Raw genomic sequence first — 13,327 nt, forward strand, 5'->3', positions numbered from 1 at the left:
GGCAAGATACTAACTTTGCAATTCCGATGACATTTCTTGGAGACCGTGCACAACATAAAGAAGGAATGTTAACATTTTGTGAAATCAGATGGAAGCAGCAAGATAAAAAGGGAAAATACATTTTTTAAAAGAAGTAAAACACATTTGTCTCAAGCAAAAAAGGCTATGAGAGAGGTAGAAATTTCAAAGAAGATGAGAAAGATTAGTACAGTCAACTTCAACGACACCCAGGAGAATTTTCCTAGTATATCATTGAAGTTGGGAATCAGAGGAGACAACAGCATCGTTAGGCATATCAAGGCCCTTGCACTTAAAATGAAACTGAAGTAAGAAGCAGGCACTCGCAGGGGCTATTGTTTTCCTGTCCTGTTCCAGCCAGTGAGTTCTCCCCTCTGTCTGGTTGATGGCCCTGAGCTCTCTTCCTGTCGTGTGTGCTTGAATGGATGAGCTACTCTAAATTTTCTTTCCTTTTTTGTGCCAGGGATCAAACTCATGACCTTGCACTTGCCAGGCAGGTGCTTATGCTGCTGAGCTAAATCCCTAGCCCCCGCTTAGCTACGCTCGTAGGGTTTGAGCAACTGGAAATCATTTTATCTTCTCGTCTTTGTGTATCTTAATACATTGGAAGACCTCAGTAAATTGAATGCTGCATGGCTGAGTGGGCCATTGGGAGTTCTGGCTCCACAAACTGCTGACCCGATACCAGTCCAGTCTTTGTTTGTGCCTGGTTGATGCCCATTCCCCGCCCCCCACTAGTCTCAGAGCCCTCACCCAGATTCTGACCTCCCATTCGCTTGTCTTTTAGTAACTTGTCTTTCTGTTCCCTCATAGCCCACAGGGAAGTACCAGGGATGGGGGTGTGTAGGGGTAAGATGATGGATTAATCACTTAATGTCCCTTCTTCATGTGAGGACTCTAAAGACAGAGAAAAAATGCACATCTTCTTTATAGAAATTCTCTGCAGTTCTTCCTAGAAACAGTAAACCAGGTCTTTATCATACAGAAAAGGCATGACGTAAGTTGTGTGGAGTATGAAATCAGGACACAGGACTGATTTAGTGGTCATATTTTTGAGATTGTGCCATCTGAATCCTTTCTCCTGCCCCAAATTCTGCCTTTCACTATTAGCAAGTCTAGAGTGACCTGAGTTTTCTCCATTAAATAGACAAAAAGACATCCTGATATCTTTAGGGGAGGCACTAGATTAACCACTGTATGATAGATTTGTATGAAGAATACAGTATCAGAAAGGCTCATTTTAGATTTATTTCACTGTGAATGAATCAACCAGCTCCTTGATTAAAGAGAGATAAGAAAAAAGGTCTTCTGCAATGAAAGACAAATTTTTACAGAGATTAAAAAGCCAGAGTGCTTAATAGTCATTATTACCCACTTAAAATAATACCTATACTTTCTAATAAGGCCCTTTGTCGTATCAGCCAAGTGACATGTGAGGGCTCTTAAGTATTCTAGCATTTCTCTCTTCTATCTGGACAGCTGTTCATTAAATGCTAGAGTAAGAACTTTATTATTTCAATTCTGAATAACTGAATCTTATGCACACTTTAGATGGCATACACATTTTGATGGTTTAGATCTAAAAGGCCTCCCCAAAGCCTCCAGTGTGGAGGTGAAGCCAAGTGAGCAGCGGTGAGTCACAGACGATGACTTGGAAGGCTGTAATCTAGTTCCTGGCTCCTCCCTTCTCTCACTGCTCGCCACCTGCCCCGGGTAAGCAGCTGTCTTCTGCTGGTCTGCGGGAGGCCAGTGAGCCTGGGACCAAGTGCACTGAAACTGTAAGCTCAGGTGAAAGATCTTCTTTCAAATTGTCATTGTTGGCTGTTTTTTCCCCAGAGACGGAAAAGTGACGCATGCCAGCATTCTCGAAGATTCCCTGCCCCTAAAACAAGTGAAAGATGTTCAAACTCCATTTAAGACAGATGACTTCCCTATCAGATTTGATGGGTCACTTCCAAAGTGAAAGGGTAAACCGTGCTGAATGTTTGCTACCCTTGCGGAGGACACTCTGTGTTGTTCAGCCCCCCTCCCTCAGTGTTTCAGTCTTTCAAGGCTTCAGATAATTTTTCTGTTTATTTATAATCCTAATTTATTTCCCTCATAGCTGGTCTCCTGTACGAGGAATTACATATGCATTTCCTATTGCTTGCTATAGGTGCAGTCCTTGTGTTTTTCCTAAGCAATCACAGGTGCTCAGCCACGATGTTCACCACCTTACCAAAACATACAGAACTGGTAGCGACTGCAGGAGACGTAGATTGGACTGTGAAATGTGTCTCTGCCTTGGGAACACTGATGGATCCATTACTGTTCTGTGCTCACACCTGGTAAATTGGAATTTTCAACGCTATTTCCTGTTGCCTTTATCTTCATTTATATTGCTTTTATTAGCCAATTCAGTTAGAGACGAAAATATATTTTCTCAGGCAGCTCTTGAGAATGTGCTCGCGCACTTATTCTGGGATATATCCCAACACAAAGAAGCCATCTGAACAAATATTCTGGGATCAAAAAAATAATTTTCAGGCATAAAACCAGTAACATAGGGAAATAGAAAAGCATTAAACTCAACAATATAGCAGTGAAGCAAGGGAATTTGGAAGTCCTTTGTTGGTCTGTAATAATAGGATATATCTTCTAATAATATTCATGAAAATGTTCTCTGTGGAACCATTACTTTCAGAAACTGCTTTATTTTCTTTTTTAGAATCACAGAATTTTAAATATGGAAGGGAATTTAGTGTGATTTAATCCAGCCTTCCTGTTAGGAGAGTGTTTTGGCTTAGCTTCCCTTGAAAGCAGAGTGTAAGGCAAAGGCTTTTGTATTTCTTCTTTAATCCAGGGTCTAATCCTGAGAAGCAATGAGGGACAATGGGAACAAGAAGGGAGGAGGCAGCAGGGTGTATTGATGAGCTGGCCACTGCTAAGTGCAGTGGACTGTCCGCTTCAGCTGGCTCTCCTGAGCAATGCTTGTATCTAGAATCTCTGACTCTTGACAGTGGTCACCTTGAGTAAAAGAGTCTGTTTGTGGTTTGGGGTATTTTTTGTTGTTGTTGTTGTTGTTTTGTTTTGTTTTTAAGACAGGGTCTCACTATGTAGCTTAGGTTGGCTTCAAACTCACTATATAACCCTCAAACTCACAGTGATCCTCCTGCCCCAGCCTCCTGAGAGCTGGGATTACAGTATGAACCACCACATCATGCTATGGTTTAGTTTAATTTAATAATTTTTTCTTTCTCTTCTTACTGTCTATTTTTTAATATATGTTAACATTTTTTGGTTTACTTTTATTTCAGAATTATGTCTTATCTACCCAAATTTTTTTTCATTGCTGCCTTTCCTTGTTTAGAATTTTATTATCTTTTACTGGTGATCATAGCTATCTACTTTAATTCCTCCTATTGATTTTCCTCCAGTGTGAATCCTCCTTACATACTGTACTTAGATTAATCTCATTCAGCTTCTACTTAAAAGTATCCATGGTTCCTCACTGTCTGGTCTGATGTGTGCAAGTTCAAATTCGTTAGACTGAAAGTGTCAGTTAAGAGAATTTAAGATGCGAAAACATACACAATTTAATTCTAATAAGATTAAGTAATGCAGGAACATATGATATTTCAAATACTAAGAATTCATAGTTACTCCCTATCTTAGTTACTTTTCTTGTTGCTGAGACAAAATACCCAACACCTACAAGTCAAGGGAGGAAAGATTTGGCTCACAGCGTGTTAAGGTTTCAGCTCACAGTCAATGGTTCCAAGGCAGGGTGCGTGGCAGAGAGCATCACAGAGGAGAAAGAGCTCATAGCAGGCAGAAGGCAGGGAGCCAGCCCAGCAATGAGGTAGTGGAAAAGCAAGCAGCAGGTGGCCACTGTAGCCCTCTTTCTATACAGGCTGCATATTGTCAGGGTGAGTGACCCTCACGCACGGGTGCTCTTCCGGTTACCCACACCTAGAGCTGTGCCAGATCGATCAGTGGACTAATTCGGTTATCACACACTCTTGATACCAGCATCACACACCCAATCCCAGATTCATACATTCAAGAAAAGCCCCACCTATGTCCAGATGAGACTTTGGAGGACATCTAGATCCAAGCCATAACACCGCCCTGCCTTAGCATTTATTCAAGTCTCTCCCACCCCAGCTTTTCTTATTGGATTCATTTTCAGTTGATGAAGAAATAGTATAGAAGTTTCAGGTTTGTCATATAGATCCAACATTAGATGAACAAAGGCCATTTTTCCTAATGCGTAGGAGAGAAAAGACATTTGCCGAGATATTTGCAGTGGGTCACCCTCTGAGTAATTGATCATGTGATTCTCCTTAACCAGCTCCCAGATAGCAGAGAAACAGAGCTGTGTGACCTGCACTGGACCTGTTGAATTTAACCTTGGGCTGAAAATGGGAGTATCACTGGGGTCATGTGAGACAGGGAAGTCAACCAATTTTGTCTGCTTTATGTTCCAAAGATCTACTGAGACGAATTACCTCCAGCAACTTTCCTAGTCTTTCAGGCAACTTGTACAATAGCCTGTCCAGCTACTTGTTACAGTCCAATTTTTCCTGACACTTTCCCTTCAATATCTTTTCCTCTTTACTACCTATTAAAGTTATGCCCAGCTGTCCAGAGCCAGCTTTGATCTAATCTCGATGAGTCTAGAAAGTGATTTTCCCTTTACTAAAGAATACTTTTCTAAAAAGTTCTCTTTATCTTGTATATTAGATTATAGTCTTTTTGATGGCAGAACCTGAAATATTCTCATTTTTATGTACTCCTGCCTCAAGTAGCAAGTGCTGAATCTTATACTTGATTGTTAATATATTTTTTGAGAAGGTAAATTAAATGTTTAAAAGTGAGATCAAGTAGGTTTTCATTTCAGATGGTTTAGAAAGTTCTGTTTTCCTAGCTTCTTCTTTCTGTAATTCTACTTTCTATCTTTAAACCAAAACACTATAGGCAGGACAGATTTCTTACAAATGCTCAAATAGGCTACATGTTTTCTCTGTGAATATAGTTCAGTTTTAAAAATTGAAAATAAAAAGCAATGCATGGGAATTTCTTGGAAATTCCTTAACTTGTCAGCTATTTTCTGTCTTTAAGCATCATCTATTAAGCGATATTTCTCAATAGGCTTAAACTAATCTGCATTTAAAGCGAAAGCACATGGTAATTTTTTCACACATGAACTTTAATGTGTGAATTTAGGATCGTGCAAAGGTAGTTAGTAAGGGCCTGTGTATCACCATGAAGAGAGAGTTCTGGGGTCAATGTGTTTTGAGAGTTAAGCATAAAAAATTGGCAAAGCATTCAACAAGGAAAGCCATCAATTTGACCCACAAAGACCACCAAGTCATCCCCGTATCTAATAACAAAGATCCTAAAATCCCCCGTGGAGAGCAAATTTAGCGATTCGGCTGTACCTCCAACTCCTGCGCAGCCATTGCATGAAGGTGGAGCATCCGTTTCTAGCTATAAATCTGTCATGTCACCGGAAAACCAAGAGGGAAGACGCCATCCGTTAAATTAAAAAGCCCACAGCTGTATGCAGACAACAAGTCACCTCCAGTGAACAGGTTAGCGCGGCATCTCAGCCTCTTCACTCTGCACTTGGTGCAGCCATGGAAATGCGCATTTCCATTCATTGGGGCACAGTCTACATACAGGTGAATCAGAACAAAGCAACATTCAAGGTGGTCTTGCATTATGCCAGAAAAATTTTATCTATGGTGTTTCATAATTTTTTTTTTTTTTCCTTTTGTGACAGGATCTTGCTCTGTATTTCACCCTGGTCTTGAACTCATTATGTAGCCCAGGCTGACCGCAAACTTGGAGAGAACTTCCTGCCTCAGCCTCTTGGTTGACTTCCCTGTCTCACATGACCCCGGTGATACCCCCACTTTCAGCCCAAGGTTAAATTCAACAGGTCCAGTGCAGGTCACACAGCTCTGTTTCAGGTTGGTGAAGCTACGGTCCATGCCGCTCTGGGCTGCTGGATCACTGAAAACTTGAAAAGCTTCTCCACACTGCTCTAGGGTATCATCCAAGATTTGGCTCAAAGTTTTACTTAAAAATATAAAGTAAAATAAAGCCATATTAAACCTTTTCTAAAGCACATAAAGTAACATAATCAAAAATTCAATCTTGGAGATATGTACATAGGCAGAGGGTGTAAACATGAGAATTTTCTGTCCTATTGACCTGAAATATTCTTCCCACAAGTTTGCAGGTGTATTGTTTCATCATTACCTGACATGATGTAACTTTTGACATACCCTAGCCGTCTTCACCATGACCATCCTCTGTAGCTCTTTCCATCAATGCTCTTAACTTACTAAACATCATCCCTTGATGCAGTAGTCTTTTAATTGCCTTTTATTGTATTTCCACCCACTACTATTTGTTAATAATTACTGCAAAACTGAAAATTATCTATGGGCTGTATATAACTCAGTAGGAGAACACTGATTTAGTATGTGTGAAGCCCTGAATTGGATTCTCCACAGAAGAAATAAATAAATAGAAATAAAAACTGTAAAAATCCAATGCCTTATCAGATTCTAATACAGTGGAAGACAAAAACAAAGGTGAACGGTTATGTATTGCTTAATAATAAAAGTGTTTCATTATTGGTGTCCAACTCTATATGCAGTTACTTTAGGATCTTCCCTTTATACTACAGTTTTAACTTTGAAGAGAAAATACAAAATGAAATGTTATTTTAAATAAGTCAAGTTATCAAGATTGGTCCTGTGATTTCTTTGCCCATGGTCTTCCCAGGGTTTCTCTCACCACAAAAAATCCCCAGCCTTCCAGTGCCTTGTGCCCTGCATGGAGTTAGATCTCCTGGCTCTCATCACTTAGGATAATGACATTCCAGCCACAGCACCCTCCTGGATCTTCTCTGAACGTGCAGATCTTTCTGCTAAGGTCCTTTATATTTGTTTGTGTGACCCTTCTCCAAATATCACAGTGACATGCTTCCTTCTCTCTTTTGGGTCTTTGCTGAACCTTTACTGTTGTACTCTATCTTGACCATCCCTAATTTAGTTTTCCACATAATTTTGGTTATTATTTCATACATCTTTCCCCACAGTATAATGCTTTATTTACTTTGTTCATGTTCCCATAGCAAATATTAGTTAAAAGAGTTCGGAAGTATATTGAACACAGTGAAGGCTATTTATAGATCCATAAAGATACACAGCAAGAGTTGGAGTATGAATGGAGCAAATACAGAAAGCTTTTTATGCAATGGTACTCAGTGAACAAATGTTTCTTGAGCAATTAAGTCATTCTCTTGACTCTTCTGGGTCACTGAGGTGTACTGGGGTGAGAAGTAACACTGGTGCCTTTTGAAATCTGTATTCTAACAAGGTAAATAAGTACAATAAAATATAACCTGAATTAAAAATTAACAAGTGATATAAACATGAAAAACTGTAGCAGACTATGGTGCAGCATAAAATAAGATGGATTGTATTGAAACACAAAATTTGAGCACAAGAGGTGAAATGGCTGATCAGTGGGATGTGGGAGGGCTTCGAGTCCCTAGAAGAGGAATAAAATACGGGTGGTGGGTTAGGAACATGCTACTCAGTGTGCTCATGGGGTAATCATGGGACCTCTGTGCAGAAAGAAATGTCACCCAGGGTGTGGTGGCAGAGGTTAGAAAGTCAAAGCAGATCAGTTTACTCCAGCCGTAGTGAGAACATTGGCTTCACTTTGAGCTAAGTGGAAGAGTCACTGAAGTCAGCTACGTTGTGTAAGAAGTGCCTCTGTCTTACTGTTGGGATGAACCAGCGTGATAACTGCCTGGGAACAAATTCTGAGCTATTTAGGAGACATCTGAAAAATCCAGTGCAAGAAGCTACCGCTTAAGAAAATAGACTGTGGAGGACCAGATTCCTGAATCATATCAAGCCAGACTTTAGACTTAACTCCCTTTACGTGCATATGCTTGAAAGACTCTCAATTTCTTTACAAAATGTATAAATCACTAAATAGACCTTATGGGGCTTCCAATAGTCTTGAATATATGATTATAATTATCAGGAAATGTTGATGGTATAATATGTGAATTACTCATAAGACGAATGCTCAATTTTCTTAAAGAACAAAAAATGAAAATATTTATATTACTGTGTTTCTATTCAGTATTTCAAACTGTTAAACTGTCTCATAACAGAACACATAGATTACATAAATATATAAAAACTCCATCACTGGGATTCAATCAGTGGATGTGAGACAACAGTTTCATGCAATAATTCATGTCAATATAGCCTGCTGATTTGAATTTAGTTCAATTTCATTCTATATCTTTATATCCTCAGCCTCAGTAATACCTTGGTGGTCACCCAAGACCTGCTACTTTGAATTCTCCATTAAATTCATCTATAGGAACATATGAAAATAAATTTGCAATCAACTATAATTGACTGATACTATTTAGAATGTTATCTCTCCTGGAATAGCATCCAGGGAAAGTGTGGAGACTGTCTAGCAAAAAGCCAGAAAGAGATTTGAAGGTAAACTGCTAAGCACTGCTTTGTTCAGCCAGAACACACGAGGGATCAGAAGTCCTGCTTTATGGGCAGCAGTTGCCAGGGTCCGAAGCCAGCAGAACTGAAACTTCTGCCTAGGAAAGTTCAAGTATGTCCTTTTCCAGCCCACTTAGTGTTGGTGACTTCATTTCTGATGTTACATCTGGTATTGGAGGCAGTTTCAACCATCAGGAAAAGAAAAACTCAGGAAAATTACAGCCAACGCCCTCCCTGATCCCTGGATAACAATTTCTAATTTCCAAGCAGTCTCCAGGATTCAAGGAAAACTCATCACAATACTTTTTTTTTAATTTCCAACTAACTCTCATATTCTGCAGTACTTTTTCCCATGCCCAATTACATTTTCCCATGAGTCAGCTATTGTTAAGTAATTGCCCTAAAGAATATAGGACATTTTTATCTGTTCAAAATAAAGTGGTAATAAAGTATACAAGGAGCTGCTTAAACAGAGTGATGTGAATCTATGCCAAAAAGAAAAAAAAAGGAAGAAAGAAAGAAAGAAAGAGAAAGAAAGAAAGAAAGAAAGAAAGAAAGGAAGATACTAAAGCGAGTAGTGAGTGATCTGTAAGTGTGAGGTCACTTCCTGAAAGGCTTTGGATACAGCCTTTGGATGGAATTAGCTATGTGACTTTGGATAAGCAAATCTACATCTTAGAATTGACTTTTGTTTTCTAAAAATGAAAACAAAACAAAAAATACAAAAACAAATCATACATCAGGATATGGATATGACTTTGTAAATTGCTTTCCTTTTACCATTTTGAATATTCTGTTGCTGAACTTGGTTTCACACCACTGGAACCTTCCTGAAGCGCTTTTTTCCCATCTGATCATTTGAACTGGATTAAATCCAGTAATAAAAAGCTTCTGAGGATGAAGGAAACCACGCTGCTTTCTCTAACAACTGTATGTGGATGAGCTCCACAAGACTTCCGTTTTATTAGATCACATTGCCTGTCTGTTAGGGCTGTCTGATCGTCAGAGAGGTTAACCAGCATCATCTGTTGGTTAACACAGTGGAACTCTTTGGAATACCTGGGGGATAAAAAGGCAGGACAAAATGGTTAGGGTTTTGCCTAGCTAAATTTTGGCATGTGGAACAACTGTGACTTAAGTGAATTTCATGCTTTATAAATTTATGCCCACATAAATGAAAAAATAAATACAAAACTTGTTAATTTTGGGATTTGGAAGTGGAGAGATTGTTCTAATCAAGTACATATGTTTCTCAACTTCTTGTGGATGACCTTAAAGTTTCTGACTGTTCCACAGTGTGAAAGTAATGTGCATTCAATGGCAACTGTTCTTCAGATTTTGAATTTTGATATTGTTCCAGCCAGTGACATGTGGAGTAACATTCTTTCAATACATAGGGCAGCAACACATTTGTGCTGCTGCCTGTGAGCCAGAGTAAAGAGCTCGTACCCTGTCGTGCATTGTATTATCCACAATTTTGGACCCTGTGTCTCATCCCTTAACATTCCATCACATCTACCAAGTGTCCATCGCTTAGTGTATAGGAGATATTCAATACTTTATAATATAAGCTTTGCACTCTTTTGCCCAACATGGTTTACTGTTACATGTTCTGAGTAAGTTTAAGGTAGATGAACTAAACTACGATGCTTAGTAAATTAGATATATTAAATGAAGTTTTGACTTACAATATTCCAACTTATTATAGGTCTACAGGGTATAATCCCTGCTGTAAATTGAAGGATATCTCTGTGAATTTTTATTCCAAAATAATTGAATTAGGCTTAATTTTATCATTTTATATTTGTTATGCAGTTGGATGTTACTTTCAGTTTTTTTTTTTTTTTTTTTTTTTTGTGGTACCAGGGATCAAACTTGTGACCTTGTGCTTGCCATGCAGGCTCCTATGTCATTGAACTAAATCCCCAGCCCTACATTTTTAGTTTTGAATCAGATTAAGGAAGGAGTAGAACAGCAGACTTCTCAACAAAGCCTAAACCAAAGAGATTTGCAGTGAAGTATTTCATGTCCTAACAGAGAGCAGCCTCCAACACAGAATGATGCACCCCACAAAAATATCTTTCAAAATCAATGTAGAAATTAGGTACTTCTGTGACAAAGAACAACTTATGAAATTATGACCAACATGCCAGTACTCCAAAATGTATGAAGGGTATTTTAGAAAGAGATAAGGAAGACTGAAATTCCATAAACACCAGTAGACAGAATGTACCAGGGAAGGCAAGTAATTATACAGGGAAAATATGGGAACCAACAAGAAGAAAACAATGAGACAAGAATGAGTCAATATATATCAGTTATAACTGTCAGTACAAATGGTCTCAATTCACCAATCAAGAAACAGACTGGCAGAATGGATCAAGAATCAAGATCTAACAATATGCTACATAAAAGATACATGTTTAATTCATAAGAAATTCATAGACTGGAAAAATTATAGAGATGAATTCCCACATCAAGAAAACAGAATAAATATCTTAATTTTGAACCTCAACTTTCTAAAAAAAGAAGAACAAATCAATCCTAAGGGACATACAAGCACGGAAATTATAACAGTCAGAGTAGAAATTAATGCAATTGAGACAAGAAAAGAATACAATCAGTGAACTGAAGAGTCGATTATTTGAAAGATCAAATAAAATTGACAAGCCCCTAGTTAACCTTATTAAAAGAAAAGACATAAATCCATGCAATTAATAAAGAAAAGGATAAGAAAAAGGGGGTCTAGGGATTTAGCTCAGTGACATTAGTGCCTTCCAGGCAAGTGTGAAGTCATGAGTTCGATCCCTGGTACAAAAAAAAAAAAAAAAAAAAAAGAATGAAATTACAATAGATCCTATAAAAATATAGAAGATTATCAATACCTATTTTGAGAAACTGTGTCTAAATAAAATGGAAAGTACAGAGAGATGGACAGATTCTTAGAAACACATACATTGCCAAAACTGAATCAAGAAGTTATAAAAATTCTAAATAATTCAATATAGTCAATGAAATTGAAGATATATTAAAAATCCTACCAACAAAGAAAAGCTTAGGTCCTGATGGAGTCACTGTCAAGTTGTCCAAGAATTTTAGAGGCAATCTAATGCCACTATTTGTCATATCCTGAATGAAACTGAAAGGGAAGCACTACTCCCAAAGTCATTCCCAGAGGCAAGCAGTTCCCTGATACTAAAACCAGAGAAAGATTCAACCAAACCTTCCTCATGAGTATAGACACAAAAATCCTCAGTAACATGCTGGTAAACTGAACATAGCAAAACATCATGAAGATTATACACCATGACCAATCCCAGGGATGGTTTAATCTATGCAAATCAATAAATGTAATGCATCATAATAATGCATCCATGGGAAAAAAAAAAAAAAACCTCTATGGAAATCAGTGAAGATTCCTCTAAAACCTAAAACTAAATGTTCCATTTTATTCAGCTATACCCCATTCCATGTCATGTGGTTATAGTGTTGTATGCACATCCATGTTTATAGTAGCACAGACTGTATTAGCTAAAGCTTGGAAATGGCCCAAATAGCCATCCTGCTGGGTAGATAAAAAAGACGTGTGTAGTGTTTTTTTTTTTTTTAATATGGTGGAGTGCTACTTAACCACAAAGAAGGATAAACTTGAGACATTTCTAGGTAAATGGATGCACCTTGAAATAAACCTTTTTGTAAATAAGGAGGAGAAAAAGGATTGAAGGGAGGACAATGGAATGAAAAAAAAGAAGAAAGATATGTCATCAAATGTATGAATCTCCTGTTATAAATGGGATCATTATGTGTGCAACAAACACACTGGTAAAATTTATTAAATAAAAAAAGAATAGAATATAATTTTAACACAGAGAATTTATTTTGAATCTTTAATTTACCTAATTTGCCACTGACAGAAACTACACAGTAAGAACGGTTTGGAGTCATCATGATATATTTTCTTTATCATCACCAATTGTCTTAGAGATATTTTATTTTTTATATCCTTCTGTTTTTACTATGATAGTGGCTATTTGTGTTAAACTTCTTATACTCCAACATTTTTCCTATTGTTTCATAATTCTACAGATTTTCTTGGCACATGTCAGCCCAGCTAAAGAGCAAGTCTCCGATCATCTGTGGGGTAGGTGAGTGCATGGACTCACGTTATGGCCAATGAGGCATAAATAGAAAAGATACAGGGTCTTCATTGCAAAGGATTTGGGCAAAAATCTTCCATCTTTTTACGTCTTTCTGCTGGTTGGGAGATGGAAAAACTGAAATCACCTTGTTGGACCTAGAGAAAACTCATCGTTTATACATGGAAGAAATATCTCCCAAGACCCAATATTCCAGAGCCTTGGATCATTACACCAGTAAGGGAGAAACTCTCACATGCTTTTGGGAATATCTTTATTGCAGAAATTTAGCATACATTGCTTGTTCCTTTGCTAATAATACAGTTCCATATGGAGATCTGAGTAAGAAGAAATGCTTTGAGAACTGCAAGCATTTTTAGTCTTCACAGGTGGAAAACTGCCCTTCAGTTCCAAATGACACTCTTTCCTGCATTATTGCCATCTGTGTTCACCTCTGCTTGAATCTCCATTGGAGCACACCATGGCAAAAGTGAATGTCACACTCAGTGTTTCTTAGGACTCTGTTTTCCAAACAAGCCAAATTTTTTTTCATTTTAACTTTGTTTACTTTTAAAAAAATTTTATTTAAAGAAAGACAAAACAAAACAGAAAATGTATTATTTCTAAATA

This window comes from Cavia porcellus, unplaced genomic scaffold (assembly GCF_034190915.1).
Source record: "Cavia porcellus strain 051 isolate PalLab524CR breed Dunkin Hartley unplaced genomic scaffold, mCavPor4.1 scaffold_19, whole genome shotgun sequence".
Taxonomy (NCBI): domain Eukaryota; kingdom Metazoa; phylum Chordata; class Mammalia; order Rodentia; family Caviidae; genus Cavia; species Cavia porcellus.